The sequence below is a fragment of the Pinus tabuliformis genome, chromosome 1_2, assembly GCF_031772625.1.
Source record: "Pinus tabuliformis cultivar Carrire ecotype Pingquan chromosome 1_2, CPIR1, whole genome shotgun sequence".
Lineage (NCBI taxonomy): Eukaryota > Viridiplantae > Streptophyta > Pinopsida > Pinales > Pinaceae > Pinus > Pinus tabuliformis.
Window position 1 is genome coordinate 263,185,994 of NC_142298.1, and position 19,505 is coordinate 263,205,498.

A 19,505-nucleotide genomic window follows, 5' to 3' on the forward strand; every position below is an offset into this window, starting at 1 on the left:
GCCTACGATGAGGGAGAAAAGGCCCTATAAGGGCTGCCGCTAGCCTAACTAGGCTTGCGGCTAAGTGAGACCTCTAAGGCCTGTCGCAAGCCCTAAATGAGCTGCGGCTAGATGGGAAAGGACCTTAGAGCTTGTGGCCATGGCCCAAAACGGCTACCGCTTGGGGAATAAGCCCAAAAAGGGGCTACTGCTAGGTGAATAAGGCTAGGAGGCAAAAATTGTACTCGCTCCCTCCCAAAAACCCAAAAATTCTATTGCAAAACTACTTTAGAAAGGCTCAAAAGGGCTGGACAACTTGCCTCTTTATTTGGACGTTGAGTTTTTGGAAGCTGGGGAAGCTAGATCTTACCCTCAAGGGCCTAGATCAACCTTCCTTGCTTGGATGAATAACCCATAAAATAATTGCTGCTTCAAACCCTTGAGCTATCACTTGCACAAATGAAAATAAGAAAACCCAAGAGCCCAATATATACAAAAATTGAAATAAATCCCAAAACCCCAATAGTTATTTACAAACTTCAAAATAAAACAAGGGTTAGATTTATTTACAAATATTCACTATATTTACAAAATTTAAATATCTGCCCTTCTTAGCCGATTAAATCTTTATAGCACAAAATAAATAAAATTTTGAGATTTTTAAAGTAGATAATATGGATGAATAATTTCGAAAAATCACTGGCCAAAACCCTCCTACAAAATCATTTGTCAAAATGAAATCCCAGAGCTCAAACAAGGTCGATCCTTCCCCACAGTCTGTGAGCTTGGAGTCGAAGGGCTAATGTACCTATAGATTCCTCTTTAATTTTGAAAATAATTGTTAGATCATGGGGTGAATCAGATCATGTAAGGTAAATATAACCGTACCAATAGAATGTTCTTATCACCGACAACTGAAATAACAATTATGAATTTTAGCACAATATAGAGCATGAAAGAATAAAATACTAGCACATACCACAAATCAACAGATAGAAGAACACCATGAACTGAAACCCCAAAGTCTTTCTATTATGTGAAAAATGATTTCATTAGAGCAAAGCTTAGTGATGCGTTACAAAATTACTTTATCTAAAGATCATCATAAGATGAGAAATAGGAGCTCAATAGCTTCCTTATATAGATAATGAGAGAGAAATAAACCCCTCCAAGTGGAAATAATGGCTAGTTTGCTTGATCCTTGTCAAAATAATCTCATCTTTTGAAAATATCTTGATCTTTTTTTAATATCCCCCATTGAACTTTTATTTTTGTGGAAAAGTTCGAATTTCTCTTAAAAATAATTTTTTAGTAATCCAAAAATTAATATTTCAGATTAATTTCCTCAAAAATTTGACTTTGACTTAACCACCAAGGTCCAAGGGGTCAAATTTTCTTAAAATATCCATTTTTCCCTTAGTGGAGGACCTTTAAAAATTGATTTCTGTTTGACCCACGAATTTTTGATTATTTTCCATTTGGAGAGAATTTAATTCATCTCTAATTATTTTAGACTCAAAATTAATTATTTTTTTGGCATAGGACTCTTATTTAATTTTGCCAGAAAAATTAATTAATTGACTCTAGAGGGGATTAATTATTTTTTCCACCCTCAAATATTTTAGCCATGGTGTTTAACTATGAGTAACCATGCACTAAAATATTTTTACATCAAGATATTACAATTTAATTCAACCCTTAGAAGGGGAAATACACATTTAGACATAGACCCTAAAGACACTACCCAATTCTGCGACACAATATGGAAATGGTCATAGATGAATGACTTAACACATTTGAATCCCAAAAAATTAATGCACTGCAAAAACCCCCTCAATACTACAATATGATCTAGTATGAGACCAAGTGTGTATATAATAAAATAATTTAGCTATGGTGTCTAATTGAGTAACCATGCACTAAAATATTCCTAAACAAACTTTTACATAGACTCAATAAACACTAGGACTCACCTAAAACCTTGTCAACAAATTCCACCCTAGCTTTGGGGTTAGAACTGGAAGAAAAGCTCTTCCAATTATCTGTGTTTACAAACATACATAATTCGGGGAGGTTAAAAAACTTCTTGGGATGAAATCCTTCGACAAAAATCATAGGCTTACCTAGGTGAAATTACATGACTCAATAGTCATACTAAAATCATTTACAATAATTTGTAGAAATTGGGTTTACAATGACAAAACTAGAAGTTGAATGATGACATTGATCCTTGAAATAATTTGTCTACTGACAAAGTGTGGTCAACAACTGGCTCTACTTGGGGACACATTGCTTCGCTTGAAGGAATGTGAGAATGCAAAATCCTGTATCCAAGAAAACAAAGTAACATCAAATAGATATCCGCTCAAAATCAAAATCATCATGTATACATCATCAAATATACAGATCATCTGTTGGAATAGAAATCTTATTCTAACAATGAAACATAAAATGTAAAATATAAATGCATGAAATGGAAACTAACTAATGACGTAAATGCAATCCTATATAAGAGAGTAGGGTTAGAGTTACTATACAAAGATGCCCTATGGCATCAAATGTCTTCAATAAAGTGCATACTAAGCATCTGCCGACTCTTAGGCAGATCCATAGGTTGCTTCTCTGATGTGATGTGCTGGATTCCGAAGATGTTAGGACTTTGACTTATCAGAATATCATGTTGTTCCCGACCATCATATGCATCAAATTTCTTCTTTTTTCTTTTCTGTTTTTTACTTTTGTTTCTGGCAGGTTGTGATGTTGATGATGACGAAATCGGTATACAACTTTCTACTTGATTTAGAAAACGCTCATACGGAAAAGTTGGAGAATCCAAGACTTTTGTGACATGCTCTTTTTCACGAACCTACTCTGTCAAAGATGAGGGATCAATCTTACAAGTATCAATTTGATTCTTGCCAGCTTCTTTTCTTCCCAGGTTATCTTCGTTTAGCCATTTCTCGCTGGAATCAATGACCTCATCATAATAAGATGAAGTTTGCTTCAACAAATTGGGAGGCTTATGATTTGTCGTAAGTTCTATCTTCCTTTTATGTTCATTATCTGGTCTATGTTGAAATTCCTGCACCTGTGATCTTTCCATTTTGTCCAAGCCTATACTAAATAGAAGTCATCTGGTTAGAATGCTCAACCTTCATAACAGTGATTTCTCTTCCATGATTTGATTCTATGGTATCTATCATGTTCTGAAAGGTGATCATCTTATTATAATGAGTAACCTCCATGGCCATTAACCTATTTTCCATGGCACTCATTTCCTTAGCATGACTTGCCTGATTGAGCTCCATAGTTTTCATTAAATATGCTTGATTGAATTGCCTATCCTTAATCATTTGAGTTAATTCCTTGATAAGGTGTCTATCATTTTCTTTCTCATCATTAAGATGGTCTTCTATAGACAAGTGTTTCTTATCAACAATATTAATTTGATCACTTGTCCCTGCCTTTCCACTATTCTTCTTGCAACTGCAGAAGTGGATTCATCATGAAAATTTTCAAAAGGTACGCAATATTGCAAAGATTGATGCAACTCATTCTCTTGAAACCTTTCCAGATCATTTAGCTGATTTCGAATAGCTATGATTTGATTCCTATGATCAACTTGCATGTTCTTAACGAGTTGAGTTAGTTCTTTAACATGATCACTTTCATTTTCTTTAATCTCTTCCTCTTTAAAATCTGGAATCTCAGACTTCAAAGACACTTTCCCCTCTTTTTCTAATTTCTTTGCTAAAGTCTGAGCAACCCTTACATTAGCGGGTTCTCATGCCTCATCTCATAAGAAGTGTCAGTGTCAAATGCATCAATGTAATGGAGTGACAAAGATTTGTCAGAAGGCTTGTAATCTTGAGATAAATCTCACACAATATCATTAAACCTCTTATTAAATTCTTTAACAGTTTCATTCTCACTTTTCTTCAAATCGTAAATAGCGTGAAGTAAATCATTTTGGTTCTTTTGATTTTCATATTCATTCCTAAAGGCATTTATTATAACTTGCAGAGAATCAAAATACTTATTTGAAAAATCCTGAAACCAATCCATAGCATCATGTTCCAGAGAGAGGACAAAGAGCAGCATCTTGATGTCTTCATGATTATAGTTAGCATTGTTGCACCACTTAGCCACAAATATTAAATTTCTTGAGATGATCATTAGCAGTAATTGCATTATTACCTTGAAAAGCAGGCAAATTAGCAATGAACTTCTCTGGAATATCATGAGGATAACCTTGAATGTTAGTAAAATGACAGGGCGCAAACGAGTCATTCATGATCACTTGCTCAAAGGCTAATGGACGTTAAAGAGAGACCCTTGTTCAAGAAAAACAAGAAGTCTACAAGAAGCGAGCTTCTAGTAGAGATTCTTGCAAAAAGTGAAAGAAGTGGAGTCACCACTTGAACATGAATATAACTCTAAAATTCAAAAGGCAAAAAACCGAAAAGTTAGTCAAGAATCAGGGCCAAAAATGCTGTGATGATGTCAGACTAAGGGAAAGGGTGAAGATGAAATTAAAAGATGTCATGAACACCAAGGAACAAAAGATTAGTCCTTGACAATGACGCCAAAAATGTTGTCGCCCAAATTGTACAGGTAAATGCGACAACGACTCAGGGAAGGGGTTGTCATTCTGATCCCCACCCTCTCCATTCTAGTTGTCTCCCTACAACAAGCTATGGGGGGTAGTCCTTGTTGCACACATTTTGTCAAAGTTCCAAGGAAGCAGTTGTATTAAAGTTTTCAAAGGATCAAGATCATCAACCATCAACATTTTAAGTCATTGTAAACCCATTTTGCAATTTTTTTAATGTAAATGATACTAGTAAGATTGTGTATGTATGTAACAACCTAGGTAAGCCTATTATTTTGGTGATGAATTTCATCCTAGGAGGTTTTTCGTCTCACTAATTCATTTGTGTTTCTAAACACGGATGATCGACAAAGTTTTTCCCTCCAGCCTCACCCCAAAGCTAGGGTGGAATTTATTGTTGAAGTCTTAGGTGAATCCTAGTGTTTTAGTCGAGTCTTCTGTAAAAGTGTTTCGGGAATAATTTAATCTAATTGGCTAAATTATTTTATTAAGAGTCACTTGGTTTACTAGATCATATCATGTCGCATAATTGGGTATGTATTTTGAGGGTCTATAATGAACGGGTATTCTCCCTTTGAGAGTTGAATTATGTAAAATCTTATGTAAAAAATATTTTAGTGCATGGTCCCTCATACTTAGACACCATGGCTAAAATATTAGAGGTTGAAAAAATTATTAATCCCCTCAAGTGTCAATTAATTAAATTTTCTCGCAAAAATAAATTAAAATTCTAAGCCAGAAAATTAATTAATTTAGAGTCAAAATTAAAATGTTAGAGAAATTAATTTTTCCAAGTGGAAAAATTCGTGGGTCTAAAAAAAGTTAATTTTTGGAGGTCCCCCACCAAGGGAACATTGGAAATTTCAAGAAAAAATGGACCCTTGGACTTTGGTGGTTAAGTCAAAGTGAAATTTTGTGGGAATTAGTTCAAAATAATTATTTTTGGACTAATAAAAGATGAGTTTTATGAGAAATTCGAAAAATTCTTCAAAAATAATTATTTTTGATGGTAGAGATTAAAAGATGATCAAATATTTATTAATGGTCGAGATTATTTTGACGGGGGTGAAACCAACTAGCTATTATTTTCCACTTGGAAGATTTATCTATAAATTAGAGGCCATTTTGCTTCTCAAGTCATGATGAAAGCTCTGACTCTAGTCTATGTAATTTTGTAACTTTGGTTTTGTTTCATTGATTTGCTAGGAATGTTTGAAATATCATAATAAAAGACTTTTGGGTTCAGTTCATGGTGTTCTTTATCCGATGGTCTGTGGTATGTGTTGGGTATGTGCTTTTCTATATTATGCTTAAAATTTTAAAGTTTGTTTATTCATTAGATGGTGATAAGAACATTCTATTGGTAGATTTTGGGTCTATCTTAGGTGATCTGATTCGCCATATGTCTAACAAGCTTTCTTGAGGAAAATATATAGAGTTTGCAGGTTCCCCGACCCTTGGGCTCCAAGTTCATAGACTTTGGAGGAGAGCTGACCTTGTTTGGGCTTTGAGAATTTTATTTGGTTTTCTTACTTCGCTAAGGATGTGGGCAATACCATAACTTTCATAACACATATTATCTATGGTCATTATTCATCATTTACAAAACTATTTATTTCCAAGCATTGTATATTTGTATATAACTTGTAAATTATTTTTGTAGAATAACTTTTGTAAATAATTTTTTCTAACCCTTGTTTTGCAGCGATTTGGGTTTGGGGTTTTATTTGAAATTTTATGTTTTGGGTTTTTTTGCATACTTGTAAATATTCTTTAGATTTATTTTATTTTGTAAATAATTTTTAGATTTCAACATTGTAAATATTTATTTGATTTAAGTTTTAATTTTTTAATTAGATTTAACTTTTAATTTGAAATTCAAATTTTAGTTGTAAAGTTTTTATCCCACATTCAAAATTTGAAAATAGTTTCTCTAATTTTTATCTAATATAATAACCTTTCATCTTTTATTTTCTATTATGCAAATAATTTCACTAACCTTTGTGTTTTAATTTTTTCTTATATATAATTTCTTGGGGTTTTTATTTTGTTTTTGTATATATTGGGTATTTTTGGGAAAATTTCTTTTTATTTGTACAGTTGAAATCTCTCACGGGATCAAAGAAAGGAGTAAAGTTTTGAGGTTTCCAATGCTTAAAAACCCTAGATGTCTAGGGTTTTTGAACCCATTTTTGCAGGTTGCTTATTTTCAAATTGGGGAATAAACCCATTTTTTGAAAGCCCTAGCTCTTACCCAACCTAAAAGGTTAGCGTTTGAAACCAATTTTGTAAGCATTAAGAAGACCATAAGCCTTACAAGGGCTAGATCTCATTGCAAACAAGGGTTTCTTCAATGGATTGGCATTTTATCTCTAACAACTTGTTTTGCAACGATTTTGGGGTTAACATTGTGTTTTCAGCTGGTCACCTTCGTTGGAAGTCTTCCTAGCCATCTATAAGGTCCCAAAGCCTCTTGGTTTGCTTTCTAACCTTCTTACTTCACCTCTATCTTAAAATTGAATTCTGAAGTAATTTATGACAACAGTATAATTAAAGGCCTAAACACACTTTTTATAAGCCTAAGTTCATCAATAAATCACTTAAGGCATTTATAATTAACCTAAAGTTGAAATTGAGTGCATAGAAGTGATTTTTTGTGGACTGTTGGGTAATTTTCTGATCTGATATGTTTGTTACAGCCACCTAAAAACACTTGCAGCAGTCATAAAGTTATGATCATTGGGTTTTGAGTTAACATTTTGCGAGTGCAGACGATTTCTCTGACATCTCCAAACTTGGCATCGACCATTAGGCCTTGGGGTTTGTTTCTATTGCTTTCATCTCCCATTTTAATTGACTGCATGATTTATATCAGATCTGGTATAGTGATATAACAGTTGCATAATCATCATAATACAAGTCTAAATAATCCACACATTAAGCTAATAACTCATACAAGGCATCAAGAATAAATTACAAGGCTTTGATCTATCAATTTTATTGCTTTATGTTGGTTGTCATATAATTTTCAAGGTCTAATTAGAAAGTTTCAGGTCTGATGTGATTGTTACCGCGGTGTATTCAGGGAATAAACACACATAAAATAAGCCTAAATTCGTTAACAAGTCACTTAAGTCATTGAACATTAATCTCGTGGTTAAATTGATTGCATATAAGTTATTTTTTGAGGATTGATGGGCAATTTCCAGATCTGATATGTTTTCTACAGCCATTTATGCAGTCATATAAACTAAATAAGAATCATAAAAATTGACTAAAGATCATCTAAAAATCACTCAAATTGATTAGCTAATCATTGGAGCTTATTTGGCATTAATATTTAGGCACCTTGTTGGTTTATTAAGGACTGAATCACTGATTTTTTGAGTTATTACAGATCTGATATACATCATTTTGAGGTCTGATCTGAGCATAATAAATCTGATCTATAGTGTCTAGACTCTAAACAATGCTATAATCAAGCGAATATCATTGAAATTTAAATGCATTGATTTTCTAGCTTATCTTTGGCATCTTGCATCACTTCTTGACTGCTGATATAAAATTGCAGACCTCTGAATACAAGGTTGCAACGATAATAAATCACATATAAGTCTCTAAAATTGGGTAAGGAAATTTTACAATTCATAATCATTCATGGTTGAAGTGATTTGGGCTAAATTTTAGTCATTGGCATCTTGTATTGGAAATCATTGGCTAATTAGATAAGTGCTCTAAGTTTCCTAAATTGCTATCATTGTTATCACTTGTTGGTCAATATCTTTGTGGAATTATTGTAAGAAGATCTCTTGTTGGTTGTTGGCACTTGTATCATTGAACACTTGGTCTTGTTTAAGATTGTCTTTCAATATATTGTTAAGTACTCTTGTTATAAGATAATCAACATCAAGTACTTGAATCACATAAACAATCTTAACTCAAGACTCACTCATAATCCTTGCATATCATTCTAGGAATATTCTTGCATCTAATAATTTACCTCCAAGCATAAGCTTGGTTGATAGACATTTAGGACAACCTTTCTCACCTAGCTTGAGGAGCCTAGCACCTCTTTAGTGGTTAACACGGTGACCTTGCAGTTGTTAGAGCCACAATATCTGCACGCCTGTGGCATCGGGTGGTTAGAACACAGGGGGATGTATCGTTAATCAAGCCTCTGTGTGCTTCCCGTTGGCTTCTATTCCACAACCTACTCTAGAGATTAGTTCCAAAATAGTTAAGAGGAAGGAACCATCTAGAACAGGCATATAATTAAAAGTAACCAATATTCTTGCATTTCACCTAAGTCTTAGGATTTGCATAGCATATAGGATAGTTAAGCATTCAAGCAACGGTTGTTCATCTGGTCATTTGGTCCTTAATTGATATAAAGTAAGTATGTTGACTCCATAAGGCATTGGTCTCATTTATAATTAAATCTAATCTCTGAAAGCTTGCTAAATCAACCAAGTGGCTAGGCCATTCAATCGTGTCTCCTAGACTCGTTGGTTGCCAACTTATCTTTCATTTCTATCTTCCATAGGGACTAGCCCCCATAGTCTGTTTTTGGGAGACTACTAGAACAGAGTGGGCGGGGATCAGAGTGACAACCTCTGCCTTGAGTCATTATTGCACTGTGCCTGTACAATCTGAGCAACAACGTTTTTTGGAGCCGTTGCCGGGGACTTTCTTGTTTTTGGTGCTTCAATGACATTCTTTCAATCTTTCATCTTCATCAATTATCTTTGATCGTTTCATTTAGTCGACAACTCCACAACGTTCTTGGCACTGTTGGGATCTCTTCATCTTTGCATCTTCTTTATCCGCACCTTTAGCACCTGGACATATTAGTTGGTTTCCTGTTTGGGTGGCGACTCCACTTATTCATTCATTCACAAGAGCTTACTCTAGAAGAAATCCTAGTAGCTTGGTTAACCCCGCTCCCGATCCTGAAAAGGATTTAAGAGCTCGGTTAAACAAATTACATTCTAGAGAGCATTTAATCTTTCTCAGACAGGAAGCCCTCCCTGATATCCATTTACTTCTTCTTGACTAACTTTTGGTTTTCTGCATTTTGGATTTTAGAGTTAGATTCATGTTCAAGTGGCAACTCCACTTCTTCCATTTTTTGCAAGAATTTATGCTAGAAGCCCTCTTCTTGTAGACTTCTTGCTTATCTTGAACAGGGACCTCTTACTGATATCCATTTGCTCTCAAGTGAGCAAGTCATCATGAATGACTTGCTTGCTCCTTGTAGTTTTACTAACATTCAGGGTTATCCCCATGATATTCCAGAGAAAGCCATTGATAATTTGCCTTCTTTTCAAGGCAATGGTGCAATTAATGCTAATGACCATCTCAAGAAATTTAATCTTTGTGTGGCTAAGTGGTGCAGCAATGCTAACTATAATCATGAAGACATTAAGATGCGACTCTTTGTCTTTTCCTTGGAAGATAATGCTATGGATTGGTTTCATGATTTTCCTAATGATTCTTTTGATTCTCTACAAGCTATAATCAATGCCTTTATTAATGAATATGGAGATAAGAAGAATGAAAAGGATTTACTTCGCACCATTTATAGTATGAAAAAGAATGAAGATGAGACTGTTAAAGAATTTAATAGGAGGTTCAATGGCATTGTAAGAAACTTATCTCAAGATTACAAACCTCCTGACAAGCTTTTGTTAGACCATTACATTGATGCACTTGACATTGACACTTCTCATGAGTTGATGCGCGGGAAACCCACTAATGTAAGGGCTGCTCAGACTTTAGCTGAGGAATTAGAAAAGGACAAGAAAGCATCTGGGAAGTTTGGGATTCCAGATTTTAAAGAGGAATAAACTAAAGAAAAGGAAAGTGATCCTGTTAAAGAATTACCTTAAATCATTAAAAGTATGTGAGTTGATCATAAAATCAAGTCATTGCCATGCATAATTGCCTAATTAATATGGAGGAATCTCAAGAGAATGAGCTGCATAATAATAATGATCAATCTTGGCCATATTGCAGTCCTTGTGAAAGTTTTCATGATGAATCGACTTGTGCTATTGCAAGAGGAATCTTGGGTGGTGGCATTGCAGGGGCAAGTGGCCAAATTAACAATGTTATTGAAGAATCACATTGCCTGCCTATAGAAGATGATGATAAGCATCTTGTTAAGGAATTAACTCAAATGATCAAAGACATGCAATCTAGTCAAGCAAGATTAATAGTAGATCACACCAGAGAAATGAGTTCCATGGAGAACAGGTTACAGGCTATGGAAGTTACTCAGTATAATCAAAGGATCAGTTTTCAGAACACGATAGAGACCATGAAGGATGATCACGCACAACAAATAAGAACAATGGAAGAAAGACAATTACAGGTAATCAGTGCCATGGAGGTTAACTACTCTGAGAAGATAAAGACCATGGAGCACAATCACACACAGGAAATGAAAGCCTTGGAAGCTAAGCATTTCACTCTTCAAGACAGATTCGTGAAGACAAAAATCAATCAAGCAAAATTAATAGTAAGACATGCCAAGGAAATGAGTTCCATGCAGAGGAGGTTGGAAGAAATGAAAAAATTACAAAAGTTGCAGCCTAATCCAGAACTTTCAACAGATCACAGTCTTTCCAACCAGCTGATCCAGGACCCATCTTGTTGTGAGTCTCATGAGGTAGTCACATATCTCGTTTAGATGCAGAATGAAGGGAGACAGGTCACAAAAGTCTTGGGCATTCCATCCCACCATCTTCGGCATCAGGCAAGCAGGTCTACATTAACCACATCATCACTAGCATCATGGTCCGCCAAGAAGAAACAAAGAAAGCAAAGAAACAAAGGAAAAGACAATGCTAAGCTTCCACGGTCTGCCCTGTATGAAAGAAATGGGAACAAAGAGAAGAAGTTTGATGCATCCGATGGCCGGGAGCAACTCGATATTCGGATAAGATAGAGTCCTTCGATATGCAAGATTAGACATGGCACAAATGAGAAGCAACCCACAGAGTTGTCGAAAAGTCGGCAGATGCTCAGTATGCACTATGTTTAAGACATCTGATGGCATGGCGCATCTTTGTATAGTATCTCTAACCTACTCCTTTTTTTCATTCATGTCATTAGTTAGTTTACGCACTTATGTTTTTGTATCTTTATATTTTGTAGTTTGTTAGAGTAGATGTTTTCTATTCTAGCGAATTTTCTATGTATGCATGATGATTTCGATTTTAAATGGATATCTATTTGATGGACTTCTGTTTTCTTGGATGCAGGATTCTGGGGTTCCCACATTACTTAATGGAAGTAATGTGTTCCCATATGGAGCCAGATGTTGCACACATTTTGTCAAAGTTCCAAGGAAGCATATGTACCAAAATTTTCAAAGGATGAAGATCATCAACCATCAATATTTTAAGTCATTATAAACCAATGTTGCGAAAATCGCGATCGAGATTAAAACAACGAGGGGAAAAAATCGTAAAATTTGGGAAAAAATCGGTAAAAATCGGGAAATACAAAAATATTCATTTTTTTCATTTTTTTTAAAATATCTAAAGCATCTACAACATAAAACAAATACATTGACACATAAATATGATAAAAGAACTAAGATATAAGATGTGTAATATCATTTCTAGTGCTACATCACACATAATAGTGAATCGTGTCCTGAATAGTAAGTCCTGACTCCTGAGTCCCAACTCAGCCTCAAAATATCCACAAAAAATATAATAATGTATTTCATATCATGAGTCATAATGTCATATACAATGAAATGAACCAAATAACTAATACTACTGATTTCCTCTGCCCCTTTTGTGAAAAAATGCAATAGCTTTCCCTTTCCTTCTAGATGTAGATGCTGGTGGAGTTGGCAGTGGACTCTGTTGTGCTTTAGAAGTTGAAGAACTAGGAGCTATAGGAGGCAGACCACGTCCTCTACTGGTGGCAGGGGTAGCCTGGGTAGGTGGTGTCATCTCCTCCTCCCCCTCTATGCCTTCCACTACCTCCTGCTCTAACCAATCATTGACAGACTCCATGAGATGCCTCTTAGCCTCAACCCTCCATGCAGCAGTGGTGTCAATCCCATCCAATGAGATGGCCTCCATATCAGGTATCCTCTCAAGTTGCCTCACCCACAATCGAAGATTGTAGTAGACGTAGACCATGTCATTAAGTCGCTGGGACTCCAACCTGTACAAAGATCATAAAATAATAATTATAAAAAAAATATTATTTAATGAATTCAAAAAATTAATTGGAAATTTGGAATATTTTAAGTTTTAAGTTTAACCTGTTGCACTTCTTGTTGTGTATTTTTTCAAATACATTCCAGTTGCAATCGCATCCTGAGAAGCTACATGTTTGGCTGAGGATTCAAATGGCAAGCTTTCGCAGATGGGGTACTTTGGCACCATAGCGAGTCCACCATGCATCTACAACAAAATTACAAATAAGATAAACATAAGAAAAAAATGAAATTTGAAAGTTGAAGCAAAGTATGAAGTTATGAACTTGAAGAGACAATGAAATTTGAAACAAACTAAAAAATACCTGGCATTTTAGTCTTCCTATCAACCACAACCATCTCAAAGCTAAATGTGCCACCTGCCATCCTGTATATCTCCATTTCTTTGGAGATTTTTGCACGTTCTGCTGGAGATCACACCATCCTCTAAACACAGGTTAAGAATCCATCCATGATCTTAGCATCAAAGAAGAACCCACATGGGTAAGAAAATGCGGGGTTCAGGTAGATGCCTGCAACATGAGTGGGACGATAGAGTGTGTTGTTCCGTCGTTCATCAATCACTTCCCTTAGGAGGAGTTGTTTCTGAAACCCCTCATCTCCTTTATCATCATAGTAGGCTCGAATGGATTCTTTGGCCTTGTCCATGGCCTCATACAAATATCCCATTGCGGGCTTCTCACCATCAACTAATCGAAGAACCTTTACCAAAGGTTCAGTAACACTGCACACCTCCTGCACTCCCGCCTAGAAGTTTTCTTGGTATGAAACTAATCTGCATATGGCCTCTCCCTCTGGTTTGCAGCTAAATGTCAAAGCACGCCACTCATCTGAAAGAAACATTCTCTTCACATCCCACATAGAATTCAAGAGGGATTGAAGAGATATGAAACTGGTGGCAAACCGTGTAATGGCGGGGCGCACCAACTCCTTGTTGTTGGTGAATTTTCTCATCAAGCTAAGCACAGATGCATGATTATATATAAATTTTGTAATGCTTTTTGATGAGTCAACAATATCTTTGACAAAGGAAATTTTTCCTATGTCCTCCAACATCAAATCAATACAATGTGCAACACAAGGTGTCCAAAATAAAGTAGGATGCCTCTCCATAAGCATCTTGCCAGCAACAACATAATTTGCAGCATTGTCCGTTATGACTTGGACAACATGTTCTGCACCCACCTCCAAAATAAACACATCCAACAAATCACATAATAATTTTGCATCTTTGATATGTGAAGATGCATCAACAGATTTCATAAACATTGTCCCCTTGGGACAATTAACCAAGAAGTTTATAAGGGTTCTCCCCTTTTGGTTGGTCCAACCATCTGACATCACAGTGCATCCTATTTGTGTCCATGATGCCCTAAACTCCTCCAATCTTTTGGTGCAGTCAACCTTTTCATCTTGAAGAATGCGGCCTCTAAAGTCATCATAAGAAGGGATTTTGTACCTTGACCTTAGAAGGAAGTGTTTGAGATTGGTACCTTAGTTTGCATGAAGGTACTTACTGAGTGGGATACATTTCACAAAGCCTTCGACAAAAGATGGGCCATGATCAAAGAAGACATTATGCTCCTTGACAAGTTCTAGGATGTTGAATTTTCCTTATACCCCAAATCTAGTCTATGTCGAGACTTGATCATAAACACATTGAAGGTATTCAACTAAAAACACTTTGCATTATAGAAATATAACAACAATGAAATCAATTAAGTACTTAGATTTATATGGCCCCAAAGAATCATTAGGGCATACCAGGGGTCATGGCCCCTTAGATCTATGATACAACTATTATACATAGTATACAAAACTTAGGGCTTGCAATCTATTCCATTAGATCTACAATCTTCCCAAAAAAATTAAATGCATACCTAAGCTAGTGCCTTCAGCTCAAGGTCCTTGGATTATTGTTGTCCTTGGCAACCATTCCTTCTGCAACCATGCTACAACTTCTCGATTTGCTAGATCTGCTTCTTCAGATCACATATTTGACTTTCTTCTTGTAGATCTAACCCTCCAACACTCAAATCTGACTTTCTTCTTGCAGATATGACCTTCCAACACTTAGATCTGACTTTCTTCTTGCAGATTTGACCTTCCAACACTCATATCTGACTTTCTTCTTGCAAATCTGACCTTCCAGCACTCAAATCTGACTTTCTTCTTGTAGGTTTGACCTTCCAAAACTTAGATTTGACTTTTCTCTTGCAGATCCTCTCTTCCAACACTTAGATCTGACTTTCTTCTTGCAGATCTAACCTTCCAACGCTCAAATCTTTCTTCTTGCAGAATATACCTTCCAACACTCATATTTGACTTTCTTCTTGTAGATCTGACCTTCTAGTAATGCAGCTAGATCCTCCTACTTGGCCTCCTTCTCCCTTTTGGCAACGACTCCTTTAGCTAACCAGATCATGGAGAAACTCAACCTCCTTACTACTGCGGCTCCTTTAAGCAGATCTATGACTAGGTCCTTTAGCCTCCCTCTCTCCACAAGTGAAAGTCCTTCTCCACTTGTGTGTCTAGGCCTTTCCTTTGGCCTCCTATTTATAGTTTTCCTTTAGGTTATTTGGGGAACCATTGGTCCTTTAAGGTTTTTCCCACTCAACCCTTTAACCATAAATTAGAATAAACAATTAATTGACTTGGTTCCAAACCCACAACTTTGGGTCAAAACCCCAACCACTTGGGTAACTTGCCCAACCAAATCACCTTGGTGGGTTTCCTTCTCTCGGAATACCTTTCGAGCTACCCAAATTCCAACATAGGAGGCTAGAAAAACCGACAATGAAAATGTTAGTGTTCATGTAGAGGTTTGATAATCTACTCAGGGAAGTTCCTAGTATGTACAGACCAACTGATGATACCATCCTTGATAGATTCATTAAAGCATTTCTTGGACACATGTCATATGCTCTGAGAGACAAGAAGCCTAAATCTTTAGATGAGGCTAAAATCTTGGCTATTAATAGAGCAAAATCTCAATGCTTCCAAAATTGACCTTCTTGCTTATCCAAGGGCCAAAATTGAACCAAAGACTAAGCCTAGTACCCAAGTTGACCCTACCTTGCAAGCATTTTCCCAAAAATTCAATAAAGCTACTTCCAAGGTGAGGTAAGGGTAGATGGTCATGATGAACAAGTTGTCAATGTTGGAAAGGTAAAGGGGAGCTCATCAAAATTTTCCTACTAAGCCACAATTCAATAAAGAGAGACCCCTCAAGAATAATCCCTTGCTAGTGGAAATGTTTCACAATTTTTTTTCAAAGCAATTTTGCTCCAATCAACATGGTTGACCAAGAAGGGCACCCCTGGTGTCAAAGTTGCAATGAGTTCCATTCCCTTGAGGAGTGTCCCGATAATCCAGTGGAAGAGGAGGAAGCCCAAAGCATCTAAAATTGTACATGACAATGTTCCTTTTAACATCTTGCTAGGAGAATCCTTCTTACAACAACAACATGAAGAAGATAATGAAGAAGAGTGATCAAGATGAGCCAGTCATGGTTATTGAAGGAGGAAGGTTTAAGGGATTACATTATTCAAGAAGGAATATTGACCAAAACCAAGGAAGCACTAGTTCTAGCACTACCCTGCAAAAGAAGGATAGGGGCCACCTCCACTGCCTAAGAATGTCCCCAAGCATGCTACCTAGAATCCTAGTGTGTCTTTGGGTGTTGACTTGGGAAATGTGTTAGCTAAAATGAATGTGCAGGTGCCTCTTTTAGAGATGGCCAAACTTGAGCCCTAAAGAGGGCAAGTTAAGAAGGCGTTCAACCTTGAGAAAGAGCCTAAGCACCCTTTGATTATGCTTCAAAACATGTATAAAGATAGAAGAAATGGAGGGCATGCACCCTTTTTATTGTCTCTAGTGATAAACAATCTAATTTTACACAATTGTATGCTTGACTTCGGTGCCTCTGCTAATGTAATGCCTTTAAGAGTCATGAAACAATTGGAGATGGAAATCACGAGGCCTCATAAGAGTGTGTTTGGGTTTGACTCAAAGTCTATACTTGCCTATGATCTTAGTTTGGATGTCAAGGCATCTGTGGCTACTAATAAGGACATTTATGTGTTGATGAATATTGTAGTCATAGATGTGCTAGATGCTTGGGGGATGCTCTTGTCTAGGAAGTGGTGTGCCTCAATTGGAGGACACTTACAAATGGACTTATCATATGCCACTATACCCACGGTTGATGGAGCACCATTCATCCTTTATAGGGAACCACATATGCATGAGCATGTGGAAGTTATGGAACATTTTCCATTCCCCAAGCTTGTTGGAAAATTCAAAGGTAGCATACCTCCAAAAGACTTGCATATATCAAGCAAAAACATTTTGAGCCAAAAGGAGATGAAAAGCTTAAAGAAGTTGAACCTTCGAGAAATGTTTGCCAAGTTAAGAGCACACAGGTGAACAAAACTAAGAGGTCGGCATTTTAAAATAAAAAGAAGCAATGGGTTCAAAGGCAAGACAAAGAGTTTTAAGTAGGTGATCTAGTCCTTGTTGATGGTAACCCTATCCCAATTAAGGTCCATGGCAAAGTAGGAGTTGGGTACTTTTACATTGCTAAGATTGATTGTGAACTCTTGCCTTCATTGGGAGGAGGAAATCACCTTACTTTTGTTCAATGGGACTTGATGTATTTTAGATAAGTAGTTGCATTGCATTTGTGTGTTGCATCTTGTGTGAGCATCCTACTTGTTGCATTTATCATGTTATTGTGTTGCATCTTAGATTAGATTGCATTTAGTTAGCTTTTTCTTTTCTATACAGATTTTATTATATCATATAAAAACAAGGGTGACAATCAACATCCTGTGCACATGCTTCTAAACAAGTTGATTTGAGTGTGCGGGTAATAGGTCTGCGAGCCCAAAGATTGTTGAGGTTCTCATGAAGTCCTTGTTCGAGCCTATGAATCATGCCCTCTACGGTGAGCACATGTCCCTGAGTTGTAGCTATATGTTACTCACCAAAATGGGTAACCCTATAGGAGAACTTTTTCTCCTATCTTGGATTGCCAACTAGCTAGGAACCCTGCACATTTGCTTATTGATGATGCCATCATGCCAGTTTCCTCTGCCATCTGCACCAATCATATACCTCTCACCATTTAACATTCCTCTTGGATGAAGGTGGGCCACCACTCAACAATTCCTTTGATCATTTTGCAATCAAGTGCTTTTAATTAATGTTTTGGGCATTTAGTATGAATAAAGGAGTGATCTGGATGGTTGTCTGATCTTGACTGTAAACTTGTTCTCTCAATTTACCGGGGGGCTTAATCTTTAGCCCTAATCCAGTGGGACCTCCCCTAAGGGCTTAGGGTTATAAGTGGGGCACTACTTGGAAAACTTGGATTAAAGTAGCGTATCCATTCTCCTTTCCATATGTAACATTTTCCATGTCACATTATCTCCTTTCATATCATCTCCATTATTTGGGTTAAATGTCATTGGTTCATTGGGATTTGACACTCTCTTATCCACATCATTGAGTCAAGTTGGAAAACATTTCCCTAGACGTTGGTGTAGCTGAAAGAATGAAAAACATAAGATGGCCACAATGAAAGAAAAACAAAAGCTAAAATGCAAAAGATGGTTAGGACAAAAGTTAGCGCGTGGGAAAAAGCATGGCATGAGCTCTACTTCCCTCATTAGCCGTCACCCGGTTCCTGAGCACTCCATGCTCCATCTCAATTAAAGGAACCCTTGCATGTCCCAAACATGATGAGTAAGAAACCGTCTCATCTTAAGGGGGAAAACAAATGCTATATTATAAATAGCAAGATTTGATCCTTGAGCTATGCACCAAAATAAAAGGCATTATCAAAAAGAAGTAAAAGGCACACTAGAGGGGTGGAAAAAGCAAACCAAGAGGGGTAACTCATGCCTTCACGATTCCTCCCTCCATTACATCTCCACACTCAGGATGCGGGCTCTAATTAGTTGGTCCCCTGACCATAGCACTTGGCCATGAAGTCCCTTTCCCTCCATTGCCACCTATTTTGATTAACACCTATGGATTGAAGGGTTGACCTTGGAAATGCCACCTCCCCTTGGGTGTTGGAAGCACCTAATAGGGTTGACTGCTTAGCCACCCCTACAAAGGTAGGGAACACTTTTACAAGACTTGGTCTAGTTAGGTATTTGAAGGTGATCCCGATTTGAAGTATGAATATGCCCTTAACACTTTAAGTACGGTCCACTTAGATGCATTTTATGATCTTAATCTTTAATGAATGGTTGCTTTCACTTGAGTTTGAGATGGTTTAGCTAGGTGGTCTAGAGTAGTAGAGGCCTTGATGAAACCCTATTCCACATGATGCCCAGACCACATTATATTCTCATAGAGCATGTTGATCTAGTAGATGAAATGTTGCCCCTTTATAGTAAAGCATTGGGCGCTTTGATGACTTGAGCAGTTGATGGATACCCTAGAGCACCCTCAGATGTTAAAACTTTGGGCTTCTCTTGCTTTGCATGGAGGATTCTTGATGATGTGCCAGTGGATCCAATTTGTCCCCAGGCTAGCCTTGACACTACTTGATGGGCATGCTTTAATCTAGAGCCCAGATGAGGATGGTGACCCCAGGATGATAGAGGAGGGTTTGTTGCACCTGATGGATCCCCAACGTTGGAGAGAGAGAGCATCACA

General features: G+C 36.8%; 1 protein-coding gene across 5 annotated transcripts in view; it reads left to right on the forward strand.

Moving 5' to 3' along the window:
* LOC149205360 (uncharacterized) overlaps positions 1–19,505 on the forward strand; it is a 226,766-nt gene that overhangs the window by 140,805 nt on the left and 66,456 nt on the right. The gene's annotated exons all lie outside the window — the stretch shown is intronic.